The following is a 14,257-nucleotide window of genomic DNA, read 5'->3' on the forward strand; positions in this document are numbered from 1 at the left end:
GGGCTGGGAAGAAGCTTCCCCTCAGGCCAAACCGTTCTGGTCCGTCTCCTTTGGAGGGGTTTTTGCATCTTCCTCCCAAGAGGAGCGCAGCCGCTGTCAGAGAGGTAATACCAGACCCAAGTGACCATTTAATCTGACAAAACATGACAGTTCCTGGGTTCACAGGTACAGAGGACACAGAAGCGGTCTCCCAGGTTTGTTTTTCAGCGGGCAAGCAGCAGCTTTTGCTGCTGTTGTGGTGGGTGCAGTTGAAAAGGGAGAGCAGGTACTGACTTTGGCATGGTGGGGGAGAGTCATCAGCTCTTGAAATTCATCGGCCGTGCTGCCGACGTGATTAATTTTTTGCACGGAGGGTGGTGAGAGCCTGGCCCAGGTTGGCCAGAGAGGTGGTGGCTGAACCATCCCTGGAGACATCCCAGGCCAGGCTGGACGGGGCTCTGAGCAACCTGAGCTGGTGCAGATGTCCCTGCTCATGGCAGGGGGGGCACTGGGGGAGCTGGAGAGGGCCCTTCGACACAAACCATCCTGTGATTCTATGAAATCAGAGCGAGTGCAGATCCTCTCTGAAAGCCAGGGTCCTGTGACCAACTGGAGTGTTGTGAGGACCTTGGCGATGCAGCATGGGCAGAGTCCTGCTGCAGAGCTGCATGTTTGTGAGATGCACGCATGCATACGGACACACACACAAATCAAACAAACAAGTATAAGGCAAGATTATAGTTATGTGCCTCTCACTGCTTTTACTTGACTTGGCCGATTTCCCGGCCACCCCACGCCCGCCCCCGGCCTCCATCGCAGATAATGCTGTATTGGATTAGTCTGCCTCGCTGCGGCATCGGGTCCCAGATCGATTTATTGACTCTGTCAGAGTGGCTAGTACAGTAATTGTTACAAGAGCAGAATAGAAAGCAAGAATGTGTCCACATAAAATATAAAAATGACGTTTTGTTCGTTCTTTCCTCTTTTGCCCTATAGATCTTTATGTGTTTACACAGTGGAGAGCACTTTACTTAAGTTAATCAGCTCCTTCTACATTATTAATTGCGACAGTTAGGGTGCTACATGGCGGCAAACGTATTATTGAAAACATTGATCTCGCTCTCACGGCCTGGACCCCAGTAGGTTTTGTATTCCTTCCCTTCTTTTGCAAGTGCTTTAGGGTGCTATCACATCGCATTTCCCTGACTGACAATACGCCATCGATGCCATTGATTTCGGAGAGGGGCAGAGAGACATACACGAGAAAGAAAGGATCGCGCAGAGGTTCAGCGTGTTCTATAGGCTCGGAAAGGGGTTGTTGGAACTTGGTAATCACAATAATTACATGCCCGGCCTGATTTCTCTATTTTGTAAAGAGTAATAACTGAAGAGCCAAAGTTGCCTAAGTGTTAAAGATTTGCAGAGATGGCGTGATGAGACCTTTTAAAGTGCGTGTCGAATGTATACCCTTAAAAAAAAAAAAAGACATACTGACTTTTTACAAGGGTTTTGGAAGTGCCTTTGAAAGACATTTCGTGAAAGTTCAGCTTTCGCAGCTGATACCTATACGAGCTCCATAAATTCCACACAGCCTGACAAACTCCAGTCCGTGTCACATGTGACCTGGATGGAAAAGGTCAGCAGCTGAATTTATGGCTTTTGCATTTACTGGAACATTAAGATTTTTTGCCAACTGCCATATATACTTTTTAACAGTTCTGCGATCAAAGGATTAGGGCCACAATCTACAATGAAGGTCAAAAATGAAAGGCCACGATCCCTACATCCCTCCCAATGGATGGGCATTAAGCTACCTCTGTGCTAAAAATCACCTCTGCTTTATGGCCTTAACACAGAGGTCAAGGAATAAATAAGCTCCAGAGGTGAACACCTTGCAAAATAGACTGTCTTGCTCTGAAATTAATACTAAATTCCATAAGAAGGGGCCAAGAGATGAGAAGCCATTGATTTCATGTACCTCCCCTAGCGCGGGACTGTCCCGGAGAAATATAACTAGCCTACAGGGGAAAGATCTGGGCTTCGAAAGAAAACCATCAAAATGATCGTAATTTTGTTAAAGCCTGTTTATATTTTAAATTTAACAAGGGTTGTCTGTTCCTAGTAAGGATTACTAACAGTGTGCCAAATGGTAGCTTCCAAACTTTACCTGGTTTTAGTTCAGAACAATGAAAGGCATCTTGGTTTAGGCATTTGTTTCTATAGTATATTCCACTTGAACAGAGGTAGAACCGGAGAAGTATAAGCCAAACCCAGGATATTTTTAAAAAGAAAAAAAAAACAAACCTAATATTAAAGAATCAAGAGGCTAACCGTGAACACGTCTTGTGGGCTTAACTATGTAGCCTTTAGTTACTTTGGTTATTAATATCCAATTTGAAGACAGTACTGACACTATAATCATAATATTTTCAGGCATATTCACTTCCATGACCCAACTCTTGCATCATCCATACAAGTTCTAGTTATTACACACTAAGAGATGCAGCTAAATGTATTTCGGAAGACAATGAAATGTAATTTTAATTATGAGATATGAGTAACAAAAATCACTGCCAATAAAATGCAGCCACCCTTTGAGGCTGAGCACGGTAATTTCTGCATTGCTTGGAGCAGCTTTATACAAGTTTAGATATCCTCTTGCGCTTTCACTAAAACGACATCTTTTTTAGTATGACAACAGAAGAGGCATCTTTTTTAAAAAAAGCGGGGGGATAAAGCTAGATACGAAATTTGCATGTGTGTTTGGGTTTTTTTGCCTTTACGTGTGCTAAACAATGAGATTTGAGATTTTGCAGGAACATTTTTACACATAATGTTCCTTGTTTGGCTCTTCTGTCTTTTTGTGGACCACTTTCTTCTGGTCTTTTGAGTTACAGATCGTGTCTGTGAATCTATGGTATTGGACCCAACTGTACGTTCACAGAAGTCAATGAGAGTAGGAAATGGAAGATTCGTTATTGACGGGAGTTTGTTTTATAAATACAATAATCTTTTTGTTGAATTCTGCTTGTGTTTTGCTTGTCGCTACGCACAGGAGAATAAATCTAGACTTTTTCAAATAAAGGTTAAAATCCAAGTTTTCGTTATGGCGCGGACTTGTAGTGCAGTCATCATCTACCTCTAGAGTTTTTCTTTTGTGGCTACAGGTATTATCTCTCAGTGACTCCAAAGAAATCTTCCTTGACATAGAGACGGGCTTAGTTTGGGGGTTTTCCCAGTTTGCTGGTCTCGTAGGTTAAATCTGGAAGTATACACCAGGTTATGTTCCGTCTGGTTCATTCCCAGCAAGGAATGTTGTATTCCTAAGAGCAGTAACAAGGGCAGAATTTGTCCCAATAATCGTAGCTGCTTTGTCAGTCCTGTTGGTATTGCCTGAGTCCAAACAGGGTTCAGATTCTTCTCCTGGAGTCTTTTTAGGAATATGAGGAGTCAAAGTAGTAACATATAGGGGGGGAGGAAAAAAAAAAGACAAGGAGGGAGCTGTAATTCTTCATACAATAGAGCAGCTTACTTACTGAGTACAAAGAGCCACTTCTGTGCAGTCTGTTTTCAGGGAAAAGCCTCACATTCAGTGACTCATAAAAGCAAAGAGGCACCCTTTGATTTTAAGTTCAAGGTTTACATTAGTAATTTTGTCTGTTTTCTCTGTTAGTATTAATTAAATTGAGATAGTTTAATTAGTATTACTAAATTTGATCATTAGTATTAATTCATTCTGCCTGCCATACTGCACAAATATGATGAAGCAGAAATAACTAAACTGTTTAATTTCGTCTCATTTAATGACTTTACACTCCACCAGGACTTCCATTGGCATCTCACAATGTGTGTGAAAATCGCTCCGCACCAGGCCAAGACCCAACTCCCTTTAGCCAACCGTGTCTAATTCGTCCCTCCTCATCCAAGGGCAGATCGTGTGCTTCCAAGGCTTTTCCCATTTCTCCACCAGAGAGCTGGTACCTGCGATGGCCGGGGTGGCCCTGCCTTGGACGGGACTCATCGGCCACCATGTCCCTGTAACGGGAGAAGTCATGGAGTCATGGAACCGTAGAATCATAGAATAGTTTGGGTTGGAAGACACCTTTAAAGGTCATGAGCGGGGACATCTTCAACTAGTCCCGTCGTCAATCCCCCTGGTCGCACACCCCGGGTGCCCAGCCTTCCGCTTTTCTTAGAGGAGTTTGCTCAGGTTGGCAAGTTACAAAAGCATCAGGAAAAAGGCAGACATCAAAAGTTCCTGCTTTCAGGAGGGGTTTTGTGCTCAGCTCAACGCCCTCTTGGCTTTCTTTTTTTAAGAGGAGATTTGGGCAGGGGGGTTCACTGCTGGATTGATTCATTATTCCTCCAGCTCACCAGCTACTTTAAGTCAATGTGGCAAGAACACGGGAGTTGCCTCTTTGCCCTTATTCCTGTTAATTTGGACACTGGATTTGATCTCCTTGCCCAGTACACCTGGGCCTTGCCAAAAGCCCAATTCCTCTTCCCTTTCTGCAGTCTCCAAACGCCAGCCTTCCTCTGCCGACTTCTGCAAACGTGCTGTTGTGTCGGCCTCCTCATCCCAGAGCCCCCGTGCTGTCCCTCGGGCCCGACATCCATCCCACCAGCCCCGCTGTCCCCTGCCCCGCAGCCCAATTCCTCGCCTGCGCCTCCCGACCCTCCGCCGGCCCTTTTTCCCCTATTTTTTGCCCAGTTTTTGTCAGGCTGCGCACGATGTCTTCGCTCTCGTGGGTCTGCTCATTTATCCGCTTCACCCGCAGACACCCCGTGCGGGCAGAGACCGGGAGCTGGGGGCTTTGGGAGGGATTTCAGAGGGAGCCATCGCTCTCCCCTCCAGCTCAAGTCATTGTCTCCCCGCCTTGCTTTCCTCTTACGCTGTGTACTCTAAAGCACTCTCAGGGCAGTCAAGAAAAGTGACTGAAAACTACCTATTCTACCCCAAATTCTGCAGAGCAAAGAGCCTCTGCTGCAAGTTGCCGGCAGATCAGCCCGTCCCGCCGGGACCCCTCGGCCCCGCGTGTAGCCCCAGTCGCTCCATTGCTCCCACCGGCACGGGACTGGGAAGGAGAGTCGTGGGGGCAAACCCCCCGAGTGTGTGTCTGTGTGTCCGTGTGTCCGTGTGTCTGTGTGTGCGCTCAGCCTGTTCTCTCTGCAAACGGAGCTTGGGAGGCCCAGGCTGGGGGCTGATTTTCTTTGGATGACTTTCCTCGATTGTCTAAAGCAATAAAAGTAAAGAAAGTTTGGGGGAAACGGTGGTTGCAGGGAGATTATTTTTGCAGTCCTGGTGCAGGCAAAACTCCTGAGGCTTCAGGGGAGTTTTCGCTTGCCCGAGGACTGCAGGAACTGGCTTAAATTGAATAAAACTGTAAGTACAGTATAGGGGACCGGGTAACAAGGAGTTCTGCAAAAGCAACAAAACCAGAGAGCACAATGAAGAATAGAGCGGGTTACGCCGCAGCGAAAGTATGTACTGGTTGTTATAACGCCGTGCCTCTAGAATAAATTATGTCCCTTTAAAAAGTAATACTTTAACTGTGGAGCTATATAGAGACAATTAAGACGATATTGTTCTCCTCATTTCCCTCCTCCCCCCCCTTCCTCCCTCTCTCTGCAGTAGCTCTGTGGAAACTTTTAATGCTGCAGCTTGAAACTTGGGCCTCTGGGTCTAAAATGCCTGAGAAAGCACTGCGGGCTCTAACTGTAAAACATTCCTTCGGCGGGCCCTGGAAACAGGGCGCGCTGGCGCAGGCGAAGTTCAGAGGGATCACATGTAAATGAGGGCTGGCTGCAGACTCCCGAGGAGCGTTTTATTTCGCTTAAACCTGAACTTGAACTTGGAAACGCGCTGCCGGAGCCCGGGACGGGCAGACGGCGGCTGCGAGGGGCTGGGAGCCGGGGCTGCCGCCGGCCCCGTGCACCCACCGTTGGGGTTGGGGGGGTCCCCGTGCACCCACCGTTGGGGTTGGGGGGTCCCCGTGCACCCACCCTCAGGGTTGGGGGGGTCCCCGTGCACCCACCATCAGGTCTGGAGGGTCTCCGTGCACCCACCGTTGGGGTTGGGGGGTCCCTGTGCACCCACCATTAGGGTTGGGGGGGTCCCCGTGCACCCACCGTCAGGTCTGGGGGGTCCCCGTGCACCCACCGTCGGGGTTGGGGGGTCCCCGTGCACCCACCGTCAGGTCTGGGGGGTCCCTGTGCACCCACCATTAGGGTTGGGGGGTCCCCGTGCACCCACTGTCAGGTCTGGGGGGTCCCCGTGCACCCACCATTGGGGTTGGGGGGTCCCCGTGCACCCACCGTCAGGTCTGGGGGGTCCCCGTGCACCCACCATTGGGGTTGGGGGGTCCCCGTGCACCCACCATCAGGTCTGGGGGGTCCCCGTGCACCCACCGGCCTCGTGCCATGTCCAGGAGCACAGGGATGAGGTGGGTGCTGTAGTTTCAGCAGTTCCCGAATATCTGGCTGTTTTCCCCTAGCAAAATGCTGGAAAGCCCCGTCTCAGCGGCGTGTTTGCCATCCCAGCTTCCACGGGAGCTCCCGGTGAGAAGTTATAAGTGAACCCAAGTCCCGGTGCACACTTTATTTTGTAAAAGGAAAGAAATAAGTGAGATTTAACATCAGAAATATTAAAGTGTTGCAAATTCAGCTGTGCTTCCAGCAGAGGAAAATACAGGGCTGTCTAAGAAGCCAGGCATAAAGCGCAAAATTTAAAAACCCCTTCGCAGCATATTTACTTTTAAATCACGATAGCGAATGTAAACCGCGAGGCGGGCTTTAAAGTCGTCTTTTTTTTGCTTCTTTGAAAAAACGCGCACTGCGGTTTTCCCTTTCTCTTGCAAAAAGCCGTGTGTGTACCAGGGGATGCTGGTGACCGTCCCCAGGTGCGGCGGCAGAGGTGGCAGCCTGGGGCACCTTCCCCCTCCCACAGCTGGACTTGGCCGCTGGGCCGTATTTTGGTCATTTCTGATTACACCCGAACAATTTTGGCTACGTTCATAGCAAAACTTTGAAAGGATGAATGGGCAAAAAAAAAAAAAAAAAAAAAAAAAATTCTTTTTGGCAGTAACTCAGGAAATATCTACAAAGATGTCCTTTCTGGAGCAAGATATTATTTCAGGGTTTGTGTTAGGATCATTTTTATTCTGTGACAGCACATAAAGGGAGCGGGACAGAGCAATGAGGTCTGGCATAGCTAAAATCCCGTCTGTGTGTGTGAGGTTATATAGTTTATCAATGCAGAAACCACCACGGGCTTTGAAAAGTAAACAGCTGGCTCGGGTCTGCGCGTCGGACTTGTCTGCAGGATTTAAATGGCCAGCCTGCGATTTTTGGAGCGGGGCAAATATATATCGTTTTTCTTTTAAACATGTCAAAAGGTTTTTGCAGCCATTTGTTTTCTTAGTTCCTTTATTTGTTACAGTTTCCCTTTCTGTTTCGTTTGGGTTTATTTTGGTTTTACAAACGCCTTCACTGCCACCGGCAAGTGTAAAAAAAAAAAAAAGTTTCTATCTGAGTCAGAAAACCTTATGGCAGCGACAAATATCAGAGAAAGCCATCGTCTCTCTCAAAGATTTCATCTCACCGTCCACTTAATCCGCTTGCTGTACCTCAGATCTCAAGTAACTTTCATACTGTGGGCTCACTTTAATGGATGGAATCTATTTTTCATGAAAAAAGCAGGAAATAAGCTGTCTTTCGTACAAAGATTTACAAAATGTAATCATTGTTGAAATATTCTCTTTGAACTGCCTTGTCCGCAGGGGTGTCTGGCTCCCAATACCCCCGTTTCTTTAGAACACCCTTACAAGTTCTTCTGGTAGATCAGGTACACTGGTGGTTCTGGTCTTTGATGTCTTGAATGAATGAAAGAAAAGCATAATAAAAGAGAGCTGTTGATCAAGCATAAAATACTCTTTAAGCTGACAGAATGGCAGAGTTAACACATTCTAAGCTGCTTTTAGGTTTTTCCTTTTTTCCTCACATTTTCCTGTGCTTTGTGTACAGTGGGGGTTTTTATTTTTTGAAAAGTCTCTGATCTATGTAGTATGCCGTCCTCTAACAAAAACCAAAATGGGATTGTTTCTCTCTCTTTCTCCCTTTCTTTTTCCTCTCTCTCTTTCACTCCACTATCTTTTTTTTTTTTAAACAACAAGGTTACAGTTTAGCATTACTGCAGTTAGCTTTCAGCGCACTGTGCAAAGTTTAGAAGTTATTTTGCAGTTTTCAAAGTTAACTTATTAACAAATGAAGGAACTTCTTCGCTTAACTATTTAGAAAACTGCAGGAAATCTGTAACTCGCAAAATGTTCCTGAAGCAAAAGGAAGACCCTCTGTCTAAAAGCAAACTTGTAAACTGAAAGAAGGACATAAAAATGACCTCATTGTGAGAGAACTCGCTTTTAGAGTCAGAGAAAAGGGAAAGTTTTCTTCCTGTAGATCTAATTTAGATCTTAAGTTCCCATACATTATTTATACATCATATTCAAAGTGCCAGCCTACTCTGCTGGCTGGATTACATTTCAAACATTTGCCATTGATAAGTCTTGGCTGTATTATATTCGGGCTAAATGCGAATATGTCATAGCGCAGTCAATCTTTAATCCGCTGAGCTCCAGGTTGGGCGGCGGGGGGTCCGGCGCTCCAAGCATTGCTTTAGACTTGAGAAACATCTGGGGCCAGCTGGGACACTTTGCTGGAACATTCAGATGTCTGGAACAACAGCAGGAGTTACTGTACGAGCGTGTTTTCATAGGCTGGGGAGGGGTTGGGGTGACTTAGTTTAAAGACACGAGCTGTTCCCAACTTGAGGTTTGAACCCAAGCAGAAATCTTGCCTGAAGTGAGTTTGTTGGTCTCGGGAGAGAAGTGGTTTGGACTACTATACATTTTTAATAGTCAGCAGGCAGAAGTCCGTATTACAAAATTATTGCACGTAATTTAATGCAGTTTGCCACAACTGGCGTTCTCGCAAAAGCTGTTGGATGCGGAGCTACTGTACACATCGCCTGGAGACGAGTGTCCCTCCTGGGATGGGTTTTATCTTCCTCAAGACAGTATAAATATGCTCGTAGTGGGGCGGGCGACTCTCTTGGGTGTGGATGTTGGACAACCAGAAGATTCACTCACTGTTTTATGTCCCTTTGGGGATGACCAACATGCTACTTGCGTCCCTTTTGGTATTTCATGTTGGAAAATATAATTACTAAATAATTAATCCCAGCTCTAGGAAAATAACTTCCATAGGCACAAAGGTGACCTTGTCTTTAGCGTTCACCTTTTGGTTTACGCAGTAGGATCAAAATTTCACGCCTGGAGAAACTCTGGAGAAACCGATAGAAAAACGGGACCAATTCAGACGTGGGGTAAAGCAAAAGCAGTTGCGTTATCTGCAGGAGCCCTCCAGAAGCCGAATTGCTGCTGCCTTCACTCACCCTTTTGAAACGGCATCAAAGCCCCAGTTTTGGCCCTTTGCTTTTAAATAATGCTTTTAAATAACCCGCCGTAGGGAAGAGCCTTCCCGGGACCTCTGACGAGGTGATGTCTAAAGGACCAGTTTGCTGCCTAGGTGTTTACATTCTCCTTTTATCTTTGCAACCAGAAGGACTCGTTACCCCAATTCACCTTCCCCAGGTTAATGTTTTTGATCGCCTTGAAGTTCTTGAGATGTCTGACGTGTCATCCCCGAACAAAACAACCCAACTGGTGCGCCCCGATGAATCCTCGCAGGTGCCCGACGGCCGTGGCTCGGGTTCAGCTGCTCAAACAGCCGCTTTGCCGGCGAGCAATAAAGCTGCAAGTTCTTTTTTATTATTATTTAGGCTCTTATCAAAAGGTGGATTTTCCCTCTGGGCCCGTGCAGTGAAAACTTCCTGCAAGCGCAGCCGTGCCCGGGGCAGCAACGGCCCCAGCACCGCCTTTGAAGTCCGGATGGCACCAACCCGTCCCGCCGCCGGGCAGCCAGATTGGGCTGAAACCTGAAGAAATCGGCTAGAACAGAGCAGGTCTTAGCCCAAAGTGGATGAGGTGAAGCAAAAGCTCCTACGTGTGGAGTTTGTCAGGGTTTCAAACGTGCGAATGTCCTTAAATAACCTGCATCGCCCGGAGAAATGAGCCAACTGTCACACCCAGTTCTGGATTCCACATTAACAACCTCCTTCCGCAGCGTTAAACTTTGCCCTTGAGGACTTTTGTTTAACTTTTTAATTTGAAAAACAGATAGGGCCGCTTTACAACCCTCACTTTTTGTGTGAGCTGAAAGGTCTCATTGTTAGGGCAGGAGATGCGCAGGTAGAAGTAAATTTAACTAGTTTGCGTTTGATTGCCTTTCTGGCTTGAAACACGTGAGCGGTGTCGCGGTTCGGCTTGGGAGCCGGGGCTGAGACACGTCCCACAGGAAGGCTGGTTCAAGAACATTTTAATAAACAAATGGGCCCGTTTCTGGGCTCCTGACGCAGGCAGAAACTGCTACCGGAGTCAGTGGGGCACTTTCAGCTTTTCTCCTTTTAAATATCCTGAATCACAGAATGTTTCCTCGCCGTTCTTCCCATACAAAGGGGCCGATTGTACATCGTTGCCTGAGGATTTTTGTGTGTCTCTGCTATCTCCAGAAGAGCATAGGAAACAAATAGACTTGCGCTATCAAAGAAACTTAATTGCCATTTCAGACTTCCTGTTTAGGATTCAGTCAAGTAGATATTGTTTATGGTTCATAAAACCTTACTACTGTGAGGATTCTCAGATACTGGCAGCACAGAGTTTCAACTTTCATGGTGCTGTAAATTAGGGGGAAAAAAAAAAAAAAGTGTGATAATACTCCTCCGAGAACAGTAAAATAGAGCTCTGCAATGGTTAAATGGAATTTTATAAGCACATTCGGTGTGGAGCTGTTTTGCATTACATGAGTTGAATACCTTAGAGATGACACACATCTGCAGGCACTTTATTAAATCCTTAGTCAGCACTTTTCAACCTGATGAGATTACTTCTTCATTTGACTGGAGAGAGGGAAGCGAAGATCTCGTGCCGGACTGCAGAATTCCTTCTGATGTTTCACCTTGAGCTCTGGGGAAGGACAGCGAGGTGCTCGGCAGGACGGTACAGACCCGTAGTGGCACCGACAGCTGTGTGACAGTCACTTTACTGAGCAGGACCTTGAGCTCCGGTGGATTCATTTAGCTCCGAACTCGCTGGGAGAATAGTACCGCAGAGTAAATAGAGGGGAAATAAAATACTGGCTCTTTTACGAAAACGCACGGTGATAATATCATCCTGGCCGTATTGTGATTGTGCACATGATTTAAATGGAGATTTTAAATTAAGAAAGGCAATACGCTGTTCTCCGTCTGGGTAAGTTACAGAACACGAAGGGATAAAATGGATCAGGTGGTTACAGACGTGAGAGCCCAGCGCCCCGAAAGAAGGCAAAAAATACTTCAGCCGTCCGAACGTAGGGATCCAGGCTGCTTTTTTACCCATCAAAGCCCCCTAATCGTGTAAAAAAAAAACTTGACGGATCGCAGCTATCAGAGCTTCGGATGCATAATGCACTTATTAGACATTTTCATTTGAGGCGCGGAGTCTCCTCTCCGCTTGCAGAGAAGTTTCGCAGGTGCTTCGGGGGGACAATGGTGCTCTTCAGCCCTAATCCGGGAAGACTCAGACGTGTATAGGAGGCTTGAGGGGGATATGAGATCTTAATATTAAAACGATTAGGAGAAAAGGAGGATCATTCTGTTGTGTGCGTTTCGGCCGTAAGACGCTCTAAATTAAACCGGTGTCCCGAGAGCGGTGCCGGTGGGATCGGATGGGTGAACGCGCTCTCTGGCTGGCTGTTCTGCTGCCTCGGCCCCTAAAACATCTCACCAAAGCGGGGTTGCAGAGCGGGCCGAGCGGGGTGCAGCTGCAGAGTTCGGGTCCTGTAAAGGCAGCTTTTCAGTAAAGGCGATCCAGAGCCCCGGCACGGAAGTTTAAAAAATAAGACGTGCGGTTTGGGTCGATCCTCTAAGGGTTAATTAAGTTTTTCATTGGTATTAAGGCCGAGCGGTGTCTGCAGGAGTCATATTGACACCCTAGTGCACGGTAACTCTACTCCTTTATTGACATGTTGCTAGTCAGGAGCACAATAGCACTCTGTGTCTGCAAATCATTGCTAAAATCATCTCAAGAAAAAAAAAAAAAAAGTTTGAAAGCCCAGCGCTAGACAAAGGCCCCAGAGCTGCACTGCGCCGCTCAAAACTCCGGAGTCAGCAACTTCTATTGATTAAAAACTAACCTTTAAAGTAACTCGCAGAGTGTGTGGTTAGCATTTAAATTTAAACATGTCATGAGTTGATTTGTGTTACTGAATACCAACTCAGAAGGAGTTACATTCACATCAGATTTTTTTTTTTTTCTAATTCCCTTAAGCAGCTAAAGTATTTCATGAAATGTCAATAGGGCAGGGGAGGAAAAAAAAGGTGTTTTGGAGGGAGGGGACTCGCGCCCAGCCTCGCCGTTTCTTTTCCCATGCAAATAGTCACCCCAAAAAGAAAAGTGTGGGGAGCGACACACAATAATTAGACCTTTGTCTAACTTTCCCAAGTGCCAGAGAAAGACAGATTAATTAAATATACAACAGTGTTGGTTTTTGGAGTGGGGGTCTCTCTTGCTGTGGAGGTCATAAATTAGGCAGAATAAATACTTCAATGTGTTTGCAGCGGGGCTGCTACGTCAGAGCGGCTGGCGGGCGGTGGGAGGGCGCAGCGCGGCTCTTGCTAATGATAGTCACGTCTGGGGCTGTCTGGTTGCCCCTAGCAACGAGACATGATGTAACACCAGGATGAACTTGAACTTGGGGGACTTGAAAAGGGAACAATAGACCAGAGCAATCAATAAAGCCTATTTCAGTGAAGGATTACAGAGCCGCTCTGGGGTAACCTTGTCTGCAAGGCGCAGGCTGAATAGCAAGATGCGTGAAGGAGCGGCGGTGCCGCGGGGGGACGGACGGACCCACGGACGGACCCACGGACGGACTGACCCGGGGGGGCGGCGGCGGGGAGCCGGGGACAGCCCCACCTCCGCTTGCTTTTTGCCTTTTTTTTGGTTTTTTTCCCTTCAAATCTCCTGTTGAAGGGAAAGAGGAGCAGCGAGGCCCGAGCAGCTCCCGCCGGCCCGTGGGCCGTGTGGCCGGGCCAGCGGCCATGGGGGCCAACCGGACATCTGCAATATAGATCTGAGCCGTCGGCCGTGAATTTCTAACCCCTCTGCTCCCCGCCGGGGGCTTCCACAGCTCCCAGCCCGGCCAAAGACTGTCACGCTCAAGTGACAAGCGCCAGGGACGACCCCGCAAAGTTGGGAAGAGTTCGCAGCCCGCTCAGCTCCCCCGCGCCCGCCTAAAATCTACAGGGCCCTGCAGTCGGGGAGGGGAAGGGGACTTGGCACCGCTTCACAAATCCTGCCAGAACTTTGCTCTGTTTATGAACTTTTACATATGAGAACTATTTTGTTTAATTGCAGCCTGCGTTAAGTCTAAATATAAAATCTGTAGGCAATAGATGGAGCCGATACGGGACCGGCGTGTTTGTATTCAGAAGGGTGAGCAGAGGAAGAGTTAGTTAATGAGGTGTATTGGAAGCAGGACAACTTCTCCCGTCGTGCTATTTATTTTACCGGTTCCTACCTCCGTGGCAAGACCACATAATCTCCAAGTCCCACATGAAACTTGCCTCAGAGTCTTCTGTAAATGTTCATAAATCCTCCCCGGGTTGATTATGCTATCAATCACGTCAGACGCTGAAAAGGGACGGAGGGAAAAGTTGGTAAAACTTGTCGTCGCTTTATACGCGCGCACATATGCACCTCGTATATTACGGGAGCCGAAGTAAAAACGCGGGGTATCAGCAACAGCTCTTTAATACCTGAATCTTTCTTGTGTTACTTTACTTCAGGCTAAATAGTTGCCGCTTGTTGGTGTATTCCCACAGCTATATGTCACTGCCAAGTAGCATCCCCCTGCGCGTACGGCCCCTAACACTGCTCTTATTCATGGCGGGCTGGGGTCGGTGCGACCCCGCGGGGCCGAGCCGGGTCCCCGGTGCGGTGGCGCTGCCCCAGCGCCGGCGCAGCCCACGCCGGCTTTCCCACCGCCTTTCTTTTCCTATCGAGGAGCCAAATTGCGTTCTGTGCCCTGGGCATCCGCGCGGTTAAGGACGGTTTTGTTGCGGAGCTGAAATCCCGGGGAATTCCCTCCCTTTTGGGGGAGCAGCAACAACAACAAAAAAAAA

General features: G+C 47.6%; 1 protein-coding gene across 13 annotated transcripts in view; it reads left to right on the forward strand.

Annotated features, from left to right (window-relative positions):
* The window catches only part of NFIA (nuclear factor I A), a 246,526-nt gene that overhangs the window by 228,597 nt on the left and 3,672 nt on the right, over positions 1–14,257 (forward strand). The gene's annotated exons all lie outside the window — the stretch shown is intronic.

The sequence above is a fragment of the Caloenas nicobarica genome, chromosome Z (assembly GCF_036013445.1).
Source record: "Caloenas nicobarica isolate bCalNic1 chromosome Z, bCalNic1.hap1, whole genome shotgun sequence".
In the NCBI taxonomy this organism is placed as follows: Eukaryota; Metazoa; Chordata; class Aves; order Columbiformes; family Columbidae; genus Caloenas; species Caloenas nicobarica.